General features: G+C 40.2%; 1 protein-coding gene across 11 annotated transcripts in view; it reads left to right on the plus strand.

The window, feature by feature from the left end:
• The window catches only part of AFF2 (AF4/FMR2 family member 2), a 539,621-nt gene that overhangs the window by 185,118 nt on the left and 333,546 nt on the right, over nt 1-20,957 (plus strand). The gene's annotated exons all lie outside the window — the stretch shown is intronic.

Consider the following 20,957-nt stretch of genomic DNA (forward strand, 5'->3'; position numbering starts at 1 on the left):
TTGGAGATTTTCATTTGTCTTAAGCAGGATGAGATACATGAAAAGATAGTGGGTCATCCTAGGCCTTCACTAACAGATAGCATATCAGAAACATAAAATGCAGAAGTTCCTTAAGGTACAAGGATGTACAAGTGTGATTTTCTGGAAACAGAAGTGTAAAGCATTCTTTAAGAACCATAGTTTCTTGAGCACTTGCAGGGCTGTTCCATGGTGAGACCTTAATATTAACTTCCGTATCCCTCAGTCTTACCTTCTGCATCACCTTCTCCAAGTGCCTACCTAACTCTCTTGTATTACCTTGATCCCTTCTGTCAAAGCCAAAAGCATGATCCTCAACCAAAATCCCACTGGGTTCAGAATGACTAACAATTTTACCTATCTCAGGAAGCATTGCCTTATAAAAGGGAAGTCCAGGGGGACAAAAACCTTTCCCAGAGGAATGAATTGCTAATGATTGGATCCCAGGCCTTAAGCTCCCTGGGTGGGGGGTAGACACTGGGTGCCCCTCAGAGGCCACCATGTAAGCAGCTGTCTACTGCACCTCAAGCGCTTGATTGGAAGAAACCTCTGCTTTTACTGGTGACGAAAGGCTTGAAAAGACACAGAGGAAGAAAGTAGGTTGAAATTCTCACTCGCTAGGAGTCACAGTGTGTCTGATTTGTCGCAGAGTCCAAGTTAGTGGTGTCTGAATTAGAGAAGTCTGACCCTATGTGCCCTCCAGCTCTTCTTCCTTTATTCATGCTCAGCAGATGCACTGATTGCGTGGGATGATGGGCACGCAAGGGGTGGGAGGACTGGGGCTGTTGGCTGTATTTTCTGGATGCATGTTTAGAGTATTGTTTCATTTCTCAGACAGTTCTGCTGTTTGTATCATCATGCCTCATCAGTTCAGTTAGTTCAGTTCAGTCACTTAGTCGTGTCTGACTCTTTGCAACCCCATGAACTGCAGCACTCCAGGCCTCCTTGTCCATCACCAACTCCCGGAGTTTACTCAAACTCATGTTCATTGAGTCGGTGATACCATCCAAACATCTCATCCTCTCGTCCCCTTCTCCTCTCATCTTCAATCTTTCCCAGCATCAGGGTCTTTTCCAATGAGTCAGTTCTTCGCATCAGGTGGCCAAAGTATTGGAGTTTCAGCTTCAGCATCAGTCTTTCCAATGAACACCCAGGACTGATCTCCTTTAGGATTGACTGGTTGGATTTCTCTGCAGTCCAAGGGACTCTTAAGAGTCTTCTCCAGCACCACAGTTCAAAAGCATCAATTCTTTGGTGCTCAGTTTTCTTTATAGTCCAACTCTCACATCCATACATGATTATTGGAAAAACCATAGCTTTGACTAGATGGACCTTTGTTGGCAAAATAATGTCTCTGCTTTTTAATATGCTGTCTAGGTTGGTCATAACTTTCCTTCCAAGGAGTAAGCGTCTTTTAATTTCATGGCTGCAATCACCATCTGCAGTGATTTTGGAGCCCCAAAAAATAAAGTCTGACACTGTTTCCCCATCTATTTGCCATGAAGTGATGGGACCAGATGCCATGATCCTAGTTTTCTGAATGTTGAGCTTTAAGCCAACTTTTTCACTCTCCTCTTTCAACTTTCATCAAGAGGGTTTTTGGTTCCTCTTCACTTTCTGCCATAGGGGTGGTGTCATCTGCATATCTGAGGTTATTGATATTTCTCCTGGCAATCTTGATTCTAGCTTATGCTTCATCCAGCCCAGCGTTTCTCATGATATACTCTGCATATAAGTTAAATAAGCAGGGTGACAATATACAGTCTGGATGTGCTCCTTTTCCTATTTGGAACCAGTCTGCTGTTCCATGTCCAGTTCTAACTGTTGCTTCCTGACCTGCATATAGATTTCTCAAGAGGCAGGTCAGGTGGTCTGGTATTCCCATCTCTTTCAGAATTTTCCACAGTGTATTGTGATCCACATAGTCAAAGGCTTTGACATAGTCAATAAAGCAGAAGTAGATGCTTTTCTGGAATTTTCTTGCTTTTTCCATGATCCAATGGATGTTGGCAATTTGATCTCTGGTTCCTCTGCCTTTTGTAAAACCAGCTTGAACACCTGGAAGTTCACGGTTCACGTATTGCTGAAGCCTGGCTCGGAGAATTTTGAGCATTACTTTACTAGTGTGTGAGATGAGTGCAATTGTGTGGTTGTTTGAGTATTCTTTGGCATTGCTTTTCTTAGGGATTGGAATGAAAACTGACCTTTTCCAGTCCTGTGGCCACTGCTGAGTTTTCTAAATTTGCTGGCATATTGACTACAACACTTTCACAGCATCATCTTTTAGGATTTGAGATAGCTCAACTGGAATTCCATCACCTCCACTAGCTTTGTTTGTAAAGATGGCCCACTTGACTTCACATTCCAGGATGTCTGGCTTAGGTGAGTGATCACACCATCGTGATTATCTGGGTCATGAAGATCTTTTCTGTTCAGTTCTTCTGTGTATTCTTGCCACCTCTTCTTAATATCTTCTGCTTCTGTTAGGTCCATACCATTTCTGTCCTTTATTGAGCCCGTCTTTGCGTGAAATGTTCCCTTGGTATCTCTAATTTTATTGAAGAGATCTCTAGTCTTTCCCATTCTATTGTTTTCTTCTATTTCTTTCATTGATCTCTGAGGAAGGCTTTCTCATCCCTCATCACGTCTTGTCAAGTATCTCTCCAGTCTGTGACCTCTTCACCCTCACCACCTTCCAAGCTCCTGTGAGTATCTCTTGCCTAGGCCATCTCCTGTCTGGTGTCCCCCCCCTCTAGTCTCACCTCTCTTTCAACCCATCCTCCATTTAGGCTGATGTGATGGGAAGATCTGATCATGTCACTCCCTCCCTTGGAGTCTTCCATGTCTTCTCATCGTTTCCAGGAAAAAGTCCAATTTCTTAGTCCCACATTCAGTGCTCTTCACTCTGTGATTTCATACTCCTTACCTGACCTCATATCTCACTGCTTCGTCATATGAAGATGAGATCTTGGCCATGCAGAGTGACTTGTGGCTCCCCATTATGTCATGCTTTGTCACACTTCCTTGCTTTTGTACTTGCTGTCTACTCAACCTAGACTGTCTCTCCCTTTGCTCCTCAATCTTCCTGGTGAAGTCTTGTTTCTCCTTCAAGTCTACTCGGTCATCACTCTCTTCATAAATGCTTCACTGATGCCACCAGGCTTAAGGACAAGCTCCTTTCTCTGGGCTCACCCAAGCGCCTTCTATACACTTTGGCCCTTCTCTCATTGTATTGTAGTTATTCATTTATGTGTCTGTCTCTTCTATTAGACTGTGAGCTCCCTGAGGACAAGGAATATCTCATTTCTTTTCTGTATCCCAAGTGCCTAGCAAACGCCTGACACATAGTAGATACTCAATAAATGTTTGTTGAATGAATGAACTTCAAAAATGGTTACTTGATTACATTTTCTAAACCACAGTGTTAATCAAATATGCGAACAAAGGTAAACCATCGCTAGAAAATCCATCCTCAGGTATATTTCCTTAGTTTCACCCAGACTGCCTGTGCCTTACTTTGCTCTTGTCCCGCATGGTCATTTGGAAATCCTAATCTTCATTTTCCCTGGATGACTTAATACAGGAGTGTGATACTTAAAAGGCAGAAAGCAACCTACTTTGAAAGAAGGGGCATCTAATGGGAGGCCGCCCCTCCCATTCTTGCCCCTTCTCTTGTCCTGGTATCTGCTGCTGTTCCCTCTTTACATGGCAGTTCCATGACTAAGGACTAGTTTGGAAATAATAGCACTGGCCCATCAAGAGCTGGCAGCATGTATCAACACCTCATTGACAGAACGAGAGGCACAGAAACAGTGAGATCCACTCCAGTGTAATCTTCTCTCTTACACATTCACAACACAGTTGTCCCAGATATGGAAGAAACCCAGTGTTTTCACTCAGTGCTCAGGTATACCAACTAGATGTACATTTCCAAAAAGAGTCTGAGCTGTCATCAGCTCTAGAGATGATGACCCAGGAGCAGCCTGTGTGCACGCAAAATATGGGTCTCTAGGAAGGACTTGAGGGAGGGCTGGAGAAAAGCTTGGGCCCCTAAGGTTAGGAGAATATACAGGCTTCAAGGGCAGTGTGGAAACCAAAAATAGGCAGAAAGGGAATGAGAAGCTAGCTAGCCTAAGAGACAATTTAGAAGGGTGTAGATTAAAACGTGGGCAGCAATATAGGCAGGGTGGGGCCTTATGGAGCTTTGAACCTAATGGAATTGATGTGGCTAAAACTCTGACCAAGTCTGGAAATTCATGCTATTAAATCTTGATGCACTTTTCAAAAGCACTTACCATTAGAATTCAGCCCCAGTTCCTGGCGCCAAGAGTTCCAAGCGTGAGGTTCTGAGTCCCTAGTCAAAGTAGCCATCTTCGATGACTTGTAGCATTATTTTGAATTATTACTGAAAAAGCTTGTCCATAGAGAGGTCATGATATTTCTTTGAGTTTTCCTAGCTCTTGCCCTGGCTCGAGGCATAGGAGGCTAATGTGTTTGTGAAGTGCATTTGGGTGCAGTAAGGGGTTGAATCATCAGGAAAAAGAGACATTCTAAGATATATAAATAAGCAGATATGATGATATTAGTGTGTTGAGAGACAAGAAACAATTACTGAAATTAAATGTACATGCGTGTGTGCTCGTATTTGTTGCTGTGTCTATGCTTATTTACATAGTGGGGACATTTTAGTTTCCATCCTTGAAAGTTTCCTTCCTTCTTATAATTTCTGTATCGATAATAATGATATTAATAAATACTAATAAAATCCAACCCACTTTATTGCCAAAGGTCAGCATTTCAATTGAATCATGCTTTTTAAAGAAATGACATATTTAAAAACAGTCTATTATCATTCCAGGCAACCAAAAGAAAAAAAAACTGTTCTGCAGTTGCACTTAGAAGAATTTTGGGGGGACTACATCTGAAAATAGTAAAAGACCTATTTATATCAAGTGGAAACTGAGGGTTGCTCACAGGTGGTGTTTTATTAGGAAATGAATTTGCTAATAAATGTAACGTTATGCCTGGTTTCATTACAGATGTTTTGCTTCTTTTTTCATTAGGATTAAAAAAAAATCTGGTGTAGATAGTTTTGCATTTTGGTACAATGTGTTATTAGTATCTTTTGGGAAGTAAATAATTCCATGCAAATGGAAGGATCAGTGACATATTAAGCATTTTCATCCTAGCTCAATAGGCTTTCAGAAGTTCAGTAAGAATGTGTAGAGTGTCATCACCGTAAAGGATCATTTGCCCTCCAAGGTGCTCTTGGCTGTGACCTAAAACTATCTGAGGCTCCAATTGCCTCCAAATTGGAAGCCTTTAGAAAAGTTGAACGAAACTGATATGAATAATGGGATTTGGCTTTAGCTTATTTTAGTGGCTAGCTTTGTCAACGAGCTGAAAAGTTATTGTTCACAGTTGTGACTGCGCTTGCTTTGTTTTATATCAGATGCAGTGAACATTGGGGGGTAATTAGCTTTATTTATTATAAGTGAATAGGAAGCTCAGGTCCCTCATGTGAGAACAAGAGAGAATGCTGGGAACTTACCATTCGTGTACTGGTTGCATCCGAGCAGCTACACAGAAACCACTGAGGCAGATCCTTTAAAGAATGGAAGGCCATTTAGCTGCTGTGTGCAAGCCATGCTAAGCATTTCTTTACTTGATATACATTGCAAATTTATTTCTTTGTCCGTTCTTATGGAAATAAGATAGTATTCAGTCTATGACTGTAACTGGTGTAATTCCCACCTCATTGGTAAAAAATGGAGACATCTTGGAAAGGCCTCACATTTCAAGGGTGCCAGCAGAGACTTTGACCTTCAGATTTATTCCATTGAAGAATAAGAACCAGAAAGCTTTGTATATTCTCTGCCAGTCCATTATCTAGTGGTTACTTTTTCTTTATGCTTTGGACTAACTCTTCCAATTTCTTGATCTCATTGGGATTAAAATTCCTTTTCCTTACCACACCTCTTTATCTGCCCCTGCCTCAACTTTAGTGTCCCCCTAAGCTGAATGAAGTGGCCTTCACTGAGCATCTGAAAAGAATAGTCAGTAATGGAAGTAGGACTTGGAGCCTCACATTCTTTGTGATGGAGAGGTCAGAGCTGCTAGGAGAGGATTTAATTAAGATTGTCATATTTCAATGATTTAAAAAGGTGTTTTGGGGAGGGGTGGCCGAGACCCTCCTCACATTCATAAAGCTGTCTCACCAGAAAGTGATGCATAGAAGTAACCCTGGAAGGTTTCACAGAGATGGAATGCAAGATAGAGGTTTTAATTTAATTTTTTATTTTATATTGGAGTATAGTTGATTTACAATGTTGTGTTAGTTTCAGGTGTACAGCAAAGTGATTCAGTTATACATATGCATATATGTATTCTTTTACAGATTCTTTTCCCTTATATTCCTATTACAGAATATTGAGTAGAGCTTGCTATACAGTAAGTCCTTGTTGATTATCTTTTTTTATATATAATAGTGTCTATATGTGGAGAAGGCAATGGCACCCCCCTTCAGTACTCTTGTCTGGAAAATCCCATGGACAGATGAACCTGGTAGACTGCAGTCCATGAGGTCAAGGAGAGTTGGACACGACTGAGCGACTTCACTTTCACTTTTCACTTTCATGCATTGGAGAAGGAAATGGCAACCCACTCCAGTGTTCTTGCCTGGAGAATCCCAAGGATGGGGGAGCCTGGTGGGCTGCCGTCTATGGGGTCGCACAGAGTCGGACATGATTGAAGTGACACAGCAGCAGTGTCTATATGGTAATACCAAGATCCTAAGTTTTCCTTACTCCCCTTTCCCCTTTGGTAACCATAAATGTTTTCAAAGTCTGTGAGTCTGTTTCTTTTTAGTGAAGTCAGACAGAAAGACAAATATCATATGATATCACTTAAATGCGAAATCTAAAAAGATGATACAAATTTACAAAGCAAGATAGATTTTGAACTTGACCTTGAATACTGGGTGGAATCACAATAGATAAAGAGGGATCTGGAGGGAAGAACAGTTCACATGTATGCAAATGAGTGATGGGTGGAGAGACTTGCAGGTTAAAAAAAAAGATAAGAACATGTGAGGTATATTCTGATGATAAACTGCTGTGTCTGCAACTGCGGGTTGGGACCAGAGTGAGACAGAGCTCAGAAAGCCAGAGTTGGTAATGTCTAGAGTGCCTGGGCGATGTGGCATCCAGACTATGATGCTGGACTTGAAGCCCCATTATCCCAGTGGCTTCATGGGGGCTGACCTAGGAACTCTCAGGCCAGTCACTGTCACCGACTTGAGCAGTAATTTCTGAGCTACTGTGTTCTCCATTCCATTACGTGAAAGCACATCACATTTCTTGTTCTGTGGGCATCGGTTTCCTCACATGCTTTCTGGAGGCTCTAAAGTCGGGCTGAAATGGTTGTTCTAAACCACTCTTCTCCCTTGTCCTCTGTTAGCCCATCTCCCTTCATTCTCTGTAGCCAAACTCAGGAAGAGAGGTCAACTTTGGCTTCCTAAAGATTATGTAAATACCTAACTCTCTTTTTTTTTCCTTCTCATTTCCTCAAGTCCTCTTCTTTAGCATATATATATATATATATTTCTTTTCTAAGGCTGTATGTAACTGACTCCACCATTAGCATCCCAGAACCAAATTAGCTATTTCAACATTCCATTTTTTTAAAATTAATTTCAATGATTTGGTTCAATGATCTTGGAGTTCTGTGCTTGTAAATCCCTTGCCACTTTAAACATTTTTTTCCTGTTGGAAAGATTGATTTATTCTTAATCTGAAAAAAACCTTTAATTTTTATACTATGCCAATTTAAATCATCACTAATAATGATAAAACATCATGATTTATTAGTGCTTTTATTAATTCTTTGTGAGCAAACTGGAAGTAAGTCTTATGTGGATGAATGTGTGGTGTATCACAAAGTATAGTTTGAATGAGGTTTGCTGAGTTGTGGTTCCTCTTCTAGCCTGGACTTGCTTGGTGAACTTGAGTGATTTTACCAGTGTAGGCCTCTTGTTATTGAAGGTGTTTAGGTTAGCTCATCTGTGAGGTTTCTTCTAGCCGTACATCTCTTAGGATATGCTTCTCCTTTATGGTTAAGGTGAAGGCCACCTTGTTTGTAAATTTCCTTCAGCCATTGCCTCCCTCCCGCCTACCCTCTAAGAGCATGTGCCTCAGAATGACATGGAGGGTGTGAGGCCTGCCTGCTTGCCGCTCACTACCATCCTTCAGAACACTTGGGAGATTTTTAAGACTATGCCAATACAGGCAAACAAGAATTGGATCTTCTTTTGGGGTTGGATGCCAATTCCTCCTGGATTATTAGTATATTTCAACTCATTTTTTTTTAAAGAAAAAACATAAAACAACTATAGGCTGCATTTCACTGGAAAACACCAAACTGTGAACTCAGGAAATAGCCTGCTCATACTTCTGTCACCACCCACTAACATAATGAAAGATGGAGAACTTCTATTTTCACATTACTTCTAGGAAAATATTTTGACAGATTCAGTATGCAGTAAAGTGATAAGCTTTTGTTCCGTGTGTTCCAAATCATCCTGTTATCACTGGATATATCGATTAGCTTAGTACATTCTGAGTCAGTCATAAAACAGACTGCTCACATTCTGTGTTCAAGAATAAGAAAAATTGACAGGTAGATAACCATATTGATTCATGCCAAATAGTGAATGTGAAGAGTTTTATAGAGGAGTTATAAAAGTCTTTATGGCTATTGTAAGTCTCGTAAGCATTTTTTAATTGACATGAAAGCAAATGATCTTTAATTATCTTTTTAAAAAGTGCTATGCTTTGGTTACTGAATAGAGTTTATAATATAGGTGACAATAACAAACATCTATTGCCTTTTATACTTAGAGTTTACAGTCGTTTTCATATAATTTTTTCTAGCTTTATTGAGGTATAGTTGACAGCTAACAATTGTACATGTTTACAGTGTACAGCTTGATGTTTTGATATACATAAACATTGTAAAATAACCTCTACAATAATGCTAATGAACATATCCATCACCTCACACAGCTACCATTTTGTGTGTGTGTGTGTGTGTGTGCGTGCACATGTGGTGAGAATACTTAAGATCTACCTTCTTAGCAAATTTCTTTTTTTTTTTTTTTGCTTTGATGATGTTAATATTTTATTTTTTTAAATTTTATTTTATTTTTAAACTTTACATAATTGTATTAGTTTTGCCAAATATCAAAATGAAAGTGTACAATATGGTATTATTAACTAGAGCCACCATGCTATATATTATCTCTAGAATTTATTCATCCAGCGTCACTGAAACTTTGTACCCCTTTACTAATATCTCCCCATTTCCCCAAACCCCAGCCATCCTACTTTGACTAGATTCTCACAGAGCCTGGGATTATCATCATTCTCTTTTTGCAAGGGCAGACATGTAGACTTAGAGAAACTAAGGGTTACTAACCTAAAATCACTCAGTCAGCAAATGGCAATGCTGGGACAATAACCCAGGTCACTAGTGCCATCTCCATGATGCTCTTTGGTGTCCAGTGTGCTACTTTATATGTATGGATTAATTTTCTAAAATTAGCTTCTCTAATGGCACATGAGGGGCAAGAGAATAATGAGCTGAATCCAGCTTAAGTTGAAATTCCCCTGATGGGTTCATATTTCAAAAGTCAGGGGCCAAACCTTCCAACAGAGCAATTTTCCCTATGGTAGTACAGGTTACACTCATGTGTTTTTGATTTACAAATATGGTGAGAAGTAGTGTTTTTGTAATATTCCTCAATGAGTAACATATGACACAGCTTGTTAGAGGACCTTTTCTTGGTTCATAAAGTTTTGTTTTTTGTCTATTTGGTAGGATAATTTTAGCAGAATGCTCAGACAACAGAGCTAAAATCTGGATTTCTGCAGCTGAAACAACTATATTCTAGATAAACATTAGATGTGAATGAGGGATCAATTAAAAGTGGGCATGTAAATAATTGTTATAGGAGGAACAAGATGTATCTCAAATGTTTGAGGCCCCCCTGAGTACAGTAATGGGAAAAACTTACAGATCATTGAATTCCAAGAGTAGTCAGCAAGGAACAGGAAGGCTCCCTTGCTTTTATCTACATGTTGAATAGGTAAGTCTCCCTGTACCTTAGCAAAAGAGGACAGGGAATCCATAGACTGCCTACTCAGAAAATCACTGAGAATCCATAAACTAAATAGTTGTGAAAGGTCTTTGAAATTTTTACCATATTCTGGAAATGGGAGATATATTGGGTTGGCCAAAAAGTTTATTCAGGATTTTCCAGAGGATGTTAGAAAAATGCAAATGAACTTTTTGGCCAACGCAGTATTAGTTTTCCATACGTGGTATAACAAAAGTATCATAAACTGGGCAGGTTAAAACACCAGAAGTTATCCTTTCACAGTTATGGAGGCTATAAATCCAAAAATATATTGGCAGGGTTGAGCACTCTCCAAAGGTTCTAGAACAGGATCCTTCCTAGCCTCTTCCAGTTTCTGGTGGCCCCAGGCATTCCTTGGCTTGTAGCCGCATCATTCCACTCTCCACCTTTGTCTCCACATGGCCTTCTTCTCTGTATGTCTCTCTGTGCCCTCTCCTTTTCTTATAAGGGCATCAGTAATCGACTGTAGGGCCCACTCTGTATCCAAGATGACTTCATGTCTAGATCCTTAACTAATTACATCTGCAAAGCCCATATTTCCAAATAGTGTTACAGTTTGAAGTTCTAGGTAGACATGAGTTGTAGGGGGCCATCAGTCAACCCACTATGAGAACTGTAATCCTTCACATTTCCCAGATTGGAGATGAAGGGGGGCCAGCAGAGTTCATTAGGAAAAACCTTAGCCAGTCCACAAGAGGGAGGTGGGCTTCCACACCTCACAACTAAAATCAGGTTTACTCCTCAAAGGTTCTGAGCCAGATTCTCTTTAAGCTCTTAAATTTGACTGTGGATAAACTGTTAAATCCAATTGTGGAGAAGTGACTTTTAAAAATCCTTTAGAATAGTAACTATAATGTTTCTTTCTAATTAAGTAATAGAGAAAAAATCATTTATCAATGCAGTTGCCTTGATTATGAACTTGAGCTTAGGTGGGCAATTTTTTTCCGTGAAGTAAATATTTTCAGTCATGTAGGCCATACAGTCTGAGGCAGATCCTCAACTGTGTCACTGTAGCATGAGAACGGCCATAGACAATACATCAGTGAAAGGGAAAGGCTATATGCCAATAAAATTTTATATGTGAATACCAAAAGTCAAATATCCTCTATTTCCATGTGTCACAAAATATCCTTTTGATTTCTTTCAACCATCTTGCAATGTAGAAACCATTCTCAGCCTGTGAGCCATACCAAAAAAAAAAAAAGAAAAAAAAACAGGTGGTTGGCTGCATGTGACTTGCAATTCAGTGTGCTGACTTGTGGCCTAGATCAAGACAAAGCTTCAGACAAAAAACATCGGCTTGCTCTACTTGTCATCAATAGGAAGATGGCTTTGAGTAGAGAGGTGAAGAAGGTCAGTTGTGCAACTTGCAGAATCCTAGAGTCAAGAGAGGTGTGTCAATAGTGGAGGTAGGACCTGTCAGTTGAAGACAGGCTCCCTCAGGCTTATAAGCAGATGGAGGAGAAGGCCTGATACTCAGGATTATAAATAGTCTTCACACCACAAATAACATCTCTGTTCAAGGGGATTCTCTTTCCTTATTGACTCATGGGAAGAAGGGCATTTGATCTTTTGCTTTCTTAGAATTGGCATAGCTCAGCTCCTAGGGCAGGGGACCATTTGTGTGCCCAGTCTGGGCTCAGAATCACAGGATACAGAGATGATCTCAGAGATAACCACTAAAAGGAAGCTGATCCTATCATTTTTTGGGGGGGAAAAGAACCTAGTGTAAACACAATTAGGATTCTGGAATCCCTTATGGATTGGGAGGATTAAAGTGTGTATTTGACTTGGATGTGGGGTGGGAGGGATTTCCAAGTTTCTAGGAATATCAAGTCCTCTCACACAGCCTGAGAATTTGGGTTAAATGGAATGAAAAGGCCGATGGTTTGTGGAAGCCTCTTAGGCTCTTTGTAACTGGCATGTGGGGTATTGTGTATGCATGTGTACATGTACCTGTGCCATTGTCTGTGTGTCTCTCTAGGGGAACCACAGAAAGCCAGTGGAATTCTGGGAGGAGAAGGCTAGAGAATGATGGCTTTCTTGGTACTTCATGAAGTTCTTGCCCAGCCTCCAAGGCAGTACAGTATCTAAGTTTTGAGGTGACTTCGAATGAAGAAATAATAGAGGAAAGGATCTATTCTGTTGAGGTTTCAAAGGTGAAATGAGGTTGAGCTAAAACTTCAAGCTAAGATGCATGGGGGAAAAAAAAAAAGATATCGTATCTTAGCCAAATGAATGAATCTGATAGCCCACTGCTTAAAGACGGTATCATTGAAGAATGTTACAGTTGTGTTGCAATTTCATTAACTAGGTTGTCAAAGGGAGAAGTAGCTGCCATCTTGCAGTTTTAGGCATCATTATTCATATAGGCTACAGTGGGACTGATGACTTCTGAAACTGGTTAAGGAGATGACCCTGGCTTTATGGCAGGCCTTCCTCTGCCTGTCGTCATCTCCTGTTCATTCAGGTCTTGATGCAAACTTACTGGGGGAGCCAGCTTCCCAAGGGACATCCAGATATGCCCTCCTAGACACCTGCTGGAAATGAAGACCAGGTTGCTCCTCTGAGTGGAGTCTTGTCACATGGTCTCTCCTTTGTATTGAGACACGGAAACAATCTCTCTGCGGCTCTATGATACGTATTTGAACAAATGTGGCCTCAGGATCCTTGGGAAAATGGGAAGATGTAATACCCCTTCCCAGGCAAGATTGATGGGTAAAAAGGACTCATATGAGAGAGCTAAGTCTGAATCCACAATCCACCTAAAATAAGTCTCAAAGAAAATAGTTTTTTTGGATATACAAGTCCAAAACCTGGCCCAAGGACAAGCATATAAACAACAGTGTAATATTTCAAGTTGTTTATATTCAGCCTGATGTTATGAATTGGGATGATTTAAATCTGAAAATATTATTATATCTATTGTTGGAAAGACCCATTAGAAGAGAATGCCTGTAAGACCTCATATCTTCTTTGATTGATTGATTGGATTTATTTATTGTGTTCCTCCCACTGTGCTAAAAGCTGGAAGACTGAAATGCTGAAGGCATATTGCTTGATCTTAAGTAGCTTAAGTCAGGGAATATGGACACAAAAGCAGAAAAATCACAGTGAAATATAATATTAATAGATGATTGTTCAGTATTCTGTGGGAGTGGAGAGAGCGACTAAGGGTGTGTGAAATGTTCAGGAAAGCTTCTTAAAGGAGGAAGTAACTTGCAGTGTGATTAGAAGTTCTCTTGGTGAAGAAGTGGCTGTACAGGCATTTCCTACCATGTAAGCCCACATCAAGTTATAGGTGGGCCCATTGACTCCTGGGATTCATGAGACACAAAACAATCAGCTGTGTTTGGGGAGTTAGGAGGGGATATTGCTTGGGAAGATCAGGATCTTCATGTCAGCTCTAGGTGAGGAGGAGACTTTGAATGCTACAAGTACAGCAAATGTTTTAGAAAAGTCACTCTGGTGGGGGAATTGGCTGGGGAATGGGGGAAAGGGGTGGTCAGTGTGATAGGGCTTGCAAGGTTTGAGGCAGAAAGACCCTGAGCAGGCTGTTGAAATATTCCAGGCCAGATATTCTAGCAGTTTGAATTAGAGCCAATTTTGAGATAGATTTTCTTTTAATGTGAACCATTTTTAAAGTCTTTGTTGAATTTGCTGCAATATTGTTTCTGTTTTATGTTTTGTTTCTTTAACCATGAGGCAAGTGGGCAAGGCATGTGGGATCTTAGCTCCCCAACCAGGAATCAAACTTGTACCCCTGAACTGAAAGGTGGATTCTTAACCACTGGACCACCAGGGAAGCCCTGAGATAGATTTTAAAGGTTGATTTGATGAGATTTGATGCCTAATTCAGTTTCAGTTCAGTCGCTCAATCGTGTCTGACTATTTGCAACCCCATGGAATGCAGCATGCCAAGCTTCCCTGTCCATCACCAACTCCCAGAGCTTGCTCAGACTCATGTCTGTTGAGTCGGTGATGCTATCCAACTGTCTCATCCTCTGTCATCCCCTTCTCCTCCTGCCTTCAATCTTTCCCAGCATCAGGGTCTTTTCCAATGAGTTTGTTCTTCCCATCAGGTGGCCAAAGGATTGGACTCTCAGCTTCAGAATCAGTCCTTCCAATGAAATTCAGGACTGATTTCCTTTAGGATTGACTGGTTGGATCTCCTTGCAGTCCAAGGGAATCTCAAGCATCTTCTCCAACACCACATTTGAAAAGCATCAATTTTTCGGTGCTCAGCGTTCTTTATGGTCCAACTCTTACATCCCTTTGTGGCTACTGAAAAAGCCATAGCTTTGACTAGATGGACCTTTGTTGGCAAAGTATTGTCTCTGCTTTTTAATCTGCTATCTAGGCTGCTCATAGCTTTTCTTCCAAGGAGCAAGCGTCTTTTAATTTCATGGTTGCGGTCACCATCTGCAGTGATTTTGGAGCCCAGGAAAATAAAGTCCCTCACTGTTTCCATTGTTTCCCCATCTATTTGCCATGAAGTGATGGGACCGGATGCCATGATCTTAGTTTTTTTGAATTTTGAGTTTTAAGCTAGCCTTTTCTCTCTCCTCTTTCACTTTCATCAAGAGGCTCTTTAGTTCCTCTTTGCTTTCTGCCATAAGGGTGGCAGAAATCTGCATATCTGAGGTTATTGATATTTCTCCCAGCAATCTTGATTCCAGCTTGTGCTTCATCCAGCCCAGAATTTTGCATGGTGTACTCTGCATATAAGTTAAATAAGCAGGGTAACAATATACAGCCCTGACATACTCCTTTCCCAATTTGGAACCAGTCTGTTGTTCCATGTCTGGTTCTAACTGTTGCTTCTAGACCTTCATACAGATTTATCAGGAGGCAGGTAAGGTGGTCCGATGTTCCCATCTCTTGAAGAATTTTACAGTTTGTTGTGATCCACACAGTCAAAGGCTTTAGAATAGTCAATGAAGCAGATTTGGTGAGATGAGAGTTGATTTGATGAGATTTGGTGACTAATTAGATGGGCCATTGAGAGGAAGCCCACTGAGAGGATCTAAAATGACTCAGGTTTCAGGCTAGGGCAACCAATGGCTGGTAAGCACCATTATCTAAGATTCTTTTCTTTGACACACAAATCTTCACAAAGCAGAAAAGCTTCTTCCTTTATCTCTTTTATCGTCATGCTGTCATGATATTATAGGCTTTGAATGTCATGATATTTGATTAATGTTTGCACAGTGCTGTTTGTTCAAAGCTTTGTATGAAAAAATCATGATTATTTTCTTATGCTCCAATGAAGGATTTCCTATAAATGGCCTTTTTTGATTCACCACTTAAAATTAATAACTCATAAAGATTTTATTAGTACTTTAGAAAGCATAGGAAAATATGCTGAATGCTTTCTTAGAAATCGCAGAAAATAAGTGAATTTTCCTATAAGTTATTGAGTATATTAAATATTAAATTATGTTTTGTATTTTGTAATTTTTGGAAGTCAGATGAGCACATTACCAGTTGCATTTCTCTTGTAGTGATAGCTGTGGGCTTTGCTATGATCTTTCCTGAGGTTTTTTTTTTTTTTCCCCTTTGGACTCAAGCTGTGTACACAGGGCATCTGCTTCAAATAGAGAGTTGGGGTTAACTTACAACTCTACATCATCCTCCCCAACCCCCCACTCTAAGAAATAATCTTTAGTGATAAAACATATCTTTTGTTTTTGGCAGACTTGAGAGTGAAAGTGTTAGTCACTCAGTTGTGTCCAGCTCTTTGTGACTCCATGGACTGTAGCCCACTGGGCTCCTCTGTCCATGGAATTCTCCAGGTAAGAATAGTGGAGTGGGTAGCCATTCCCTTCTCCAGAGGATCTTCCCAACTCAGGTATCAAACCTGGGTCTCCTGCACTGCAGGCAAATTCATTACCATCTGAGGCACCAGCAAGCCCTGGTAGACTTGGTGTAGGATTATTACAACTGACCATCTGTATAAATTTTACCTGGAAAATTGTTCAGCTCAACTTCCTTGCCTTTGTTTGCTGGACATGTAGATTGCCATTCAGTTAAGGTCATGAATTTCTGGAGTGGAGGCAGAAGAAAGGACTAGAATTGAGTTTACAACATTTTTGCAGTTCATAGTTACTGGGATTAAAATTGTGTTTTTCAATTATTGCAGAATTAATCATAATATATTTACCTTATTTTGCTTATCTACTCCTTTTCTCAACTGTTTGAAATTATCTCTGTAACTTCTTGATACTTTCCTGTTCAGAAAATATTCTAAACAGGGAGAGGTTGGGAGCTAAGAGCCTCACATTTTGCAGTGAAGAACATGGAAAGCAGGTGTGAGAGGTCTCAGAGAAGACCACACCATGACTACTTACAGAGCTGAGCCTTGAACTCTAGACTTGTAACTCAGTACATTAAGTTCAAAGAACAAAGCCATCAGCATCTTAAAGAACAATGGTGCAATTTATAGAATTACAGACTCTTGATGCTGGAAGGAGTCTGCAAAGCCAACAATGTCAACTGGCTTAATAGAATTGCATTAGTTGGCTCTTCAGTTCAGTTCAGTTCAGTTGCTCAGTCGTGTCCGACTTTTTGTGACCCCATGAACTGCAGCATGCCAGGTCTGCCTGTCCATCACCAACTCCTGGAATTTACTCAGTCTCGTGTCCATTGAGTCGGTGATGCCATCCAACCATCTCATCCTCTGTCATCCCGTTCTCCTGCCTTCAATCCACATAAATATGTTCATTCCTCATACCTTCAGTCTTTCCCAGCATCAGGGTCTTTTCAAATGAGTCAGCTCTTAGGCTGCACATTTCTCACCCAGGAATGGGAAAGTCCTTAAAAGCCACAGATGATAACTTCATGTGAGAGCACGTGCATCAAAAATAATCAAGTGCAAAGTGGCACTTGGCCACTTTCCACAACTCAAAGTTATGGATAAAAGTCCTTAGTTGGGACACTCCAGCAAATATATTAGTCATAGGAAAAAAAAACAACATCTTGCTTCTTCTGTATTTTGACTTATGAAAGAAGCAGCATGCCCACCACATAAATATGTTCATTTCACCTTCTGGGAAGAAAAGAAATGAAATTGCAGCTGCAGTGTGTTATTGAATCTTCCTGAAATTAGCCTTTAGAGTTTGGGAAGATTGAAAGATTGAATGCCAGTGCTTTCTACACAGGCAAAACCACAATAAAAAGGCATTTTCTACATTTTATTATTACTGTTTCAACTCTTAAGTAGAATTAATGCAAATTGCTGTTAAAAATCACCACGTGTTATATAGCAATGCTTTATCATGTTAAAATACATATTGAGTTGGAGATAAATTATGAACAAACATAATAATAGATTTAGTTTGTGGATTTTAATTGCTACATCATTCCTTATGTGATTTACATAGGTAGACATAAATATATTTCTCTCCAAACCATATAACAATATACACATAAAAGCCATATAATAAAACAAGCCAAAATTACATTTAATCACTGCTGAGCAAAGATGACTGTTAATTTTTTAATGGTAATCTTGTAGTAAAGTCAAATGGTATAGGGAAAAAAAAGCTTTACCAAGAGAAGTTTTTAAAAAATTGCATCTTCATAAATCAAGAGGAGATAGCACTTCAAGCTCAGAATAACAGTGTTGTGCTTCCTGTTTTGAATAAACCATTAGGCATTTTTGTCTTTGCATTTTATATTTAACCTGTACAGCATTATTTATTGCAATAATTAGTGTTAACTTTCTTGGCAGTAGGCAATATAATTACCTTTAAAATTTAAATGGGATAAAAAAAGCCTTGAGAACATGGTTTAAAAAAACTCTTAATATGTATTTTCAGTCTCTTCTTTAATTATTCATTTGTGTAGTATTTGAAAAAGAAGACTCTTGAGAAATGGAAGGGCCCTGACAGAATATTGTCCCAGATGAACGGCCTCAGTTTTTCTGTTGGTTGGGTAACATCCTGGACAGCTAAGATGTTAGTGATGCCAAGTGGAAGTTCCACGACCCGCTCACCTTGCCAAACTAAACCCATTTCCATTAGAACAGTCCACACTGCTTTTTCTTATTCTGATTCCTCTTAAAATAAGTTTCCATTACCCCTGCTCTCCTCCCTTCCTAGGTATGTAAAATCCCAAGGTTGTAGGTCACAGAATTATCAGCTTTGACACCTCCATCCCCAAGGCAAGGAGGCAGTAACTTCAGCTTATTTGAAGATTCTCAGTGCCATTTATGTGACTCCAGATTTCAAATATAAATATGAAGGTCATTACTTTATTAACTCTATAAATTAATTAGAAAATGTTTTTTAAGTTTAATAAATCCCATAATCCTGAACAAGCACACTAGTTTCAGAGCAAATCAATGTTTCTAAAGATGGAAGGAATAAAATGAGCCCGTTCTGAACTATTAGGAAGAACAAAAGCAATCTCAAGGTAAGATGGATAGTTATTCATTCATTTATTATGTATCAGGCACATCGACATGCATAATGTAATTTCAGTCTTTATCAGGTATCTGAAGGTGTTAGAAGAAGAGATGACTGGATTTTTTGCCAATTCCAGTCAGAGTTCTTGGCAAAGAGTAGGTGCTCATTAAACATGTGTTGAATAAGTTAACTAGGCCTCTGAAGAATGGATGAGTCCATAGTATATTTGAGGCAATTAGACAGTAGTCAGAAGAACATGTATATTCAGTTGTGTGATAACAAGGTACAGATATCAAGGCATTTTGCATGCAGGCCTTTCTTGAAGATGAAGGCCCTGAGACTGGCCAACAACGCAGGCTAGGATTTGAAGAGGTGAGGTTTCTGGATGAGGGGAATTGGATGACCCAATAGCAAGAAGAGAAGTAAGAACAGTTTTGATAACAAACCAGTCACAAAATCAGCCTCGTTTGACCTTTGTCAAGGAATACTTATGTATAGAGGACTGTTCTGGGGCTTTGAGGGAGACGAAGTTAAGCAAGATTGTGCCCTACATTCCAGAAATTTACTTCTAGCAAGGCAGCTGAGATTCATATTCAAGTAACAAAGCAAGGTAAAATGTCAGGGAATGTGCAGAGTGCTATGGGAGGCCAGAGGAAGTAGAGGTGCAGGCTGGTCTAGAGAAGTATTGCCATGCGCACCAGGTCCTATGGAGCATTAGGGTGAAGTCACCATAGCTCACTGTTTTGTGTGGTCTTAGGCATGAGGTTGCAAAGAGTCAGGCCTGACAGAGCGACTAAACAACAACAGCAAGACCATTTTGAGAAGCTGATGAAATATGTAGCTACCCCATCCAGCAAAATGGGCAAAAGGATATACCCAGTTTTGTATACCATTGGTTAGTCTTTCGGAAAACAATCTGTGGACCCTTCAAGGAATCCATGTGCACAAAATGAAGACCTTTGGTATAATGGAGGAAAATGGTGGAGGGTAGAGCCATATTTGAACAGCAGCTCCATCGCCTCTAGTTTTGTGACTGGGGCAGGTTTCTCAAGCTCTCAGAGTGTCAGTTTCCTCATCTATAAAGCAAGGACAGTGACCCCTACTTCATGGTACTGAGGCATCACATGAGATCACTGAAGTCACATGGGTCCATGGCTAGGTGCCAGGCACATGCCGCTTCTCACAATGCTGAGAGCAGTGGCTTGGGGCTTACTTAGGGTATTTTCTTGAGAGCTCTTTCTCCTCTTTCTAGTCCCACCAGTCAACAAACTACTGGTGCTTTAAAAGAATCCCCAATATTTAAAAGAGAATGAGTGTATGGGGAAAAATTAACAAACATAATCCCACACTGAATTCCTAACATAAGCAAATTCTAAAATGAGCCTTCTATTTGGATGTTGATCGTCATGTGCTCCATGGGGTTTTGGGGTCTGTCTCCCCCTCTACTGAGGGCTCTGTGCTTTCATACCTCTCACAGATACCCATGATCATCATCTGTGTTTGGCATGTTTTTGTTTTGATGTACTGATGGATACCTCAAGATTTAGGTAGGAGCACCCATACTCACACACACAAACCCAGATGTATACACATATACACACAAAAGCCTGTGTAACAACAGAACAGAAGCAGCAGGTGACAAATACATACTGTAGTTGATGTACAAACTTATTCTGTAGCTTTACAAACATGATATTTAGTGAAGGAATAAAAGGAGGGTGGCGATGGGTGGTTGGGTTTAAAATCAAAAGTTACTCAGCTGGTCATCGTACAGGTGACTCAGGTTGGCTTTGTGTATGGTGAATGTTTTGATTGCAGGGCTTAAACGTATGTAATCCTAATTTTAAGAAAACTGGTGGAATAAATACTCATTACACAAACAAAAGACCTTCCATTCAGCTTTTCATTGCTTTGCACTTATTTTGTCCAAAATAAAACGAGTAATTATTCGAAAAGACTTAGCACACACACACCATGTGGGCTAAGCTTGTTCCTGACATCTACAATCCTTTGAATGGAAGTGGCAACGGCCCCCTGCCACCGTGGGCCACAGCCAAGAGTCATGTGAATGAGTTTCTCAGATTACCTGAGCAAGAAAGGGCTGCTGGACCAGTCCGCTCCTGAGAAAGATGCAAAATGCAGGCACTAGAGAAGAGCAATGAGGTCTTGTCCAAGACTAGACACCAAGTAGGTATTTCATACCTGTACATTGGTGACTGGGTGCATGCGTGAACAGGTGGGTGGATGGATAGATGGATGGATGGATGGATGGATGGAAGATGGTAGGCGTTTCAAGCAAGGATACTGATATAGCAAGATTGAAATCTTCATTATAG

The sequence above is a fragment of the Bubalus bubalis genome, chromosome X, assembly GCF_019923935.1.
Source record: "Bubalus bubalis isolate 160015118507 breed Murrah chromosome X, NDDB_SH_1, whole genome shotgun sequence".
Lineage (NCBI taxonomy): Eukaryota > Metazoa > Chordata > Mammalia > Artiodactyla > Bovidae > Bubalus > Bubalus bubalis.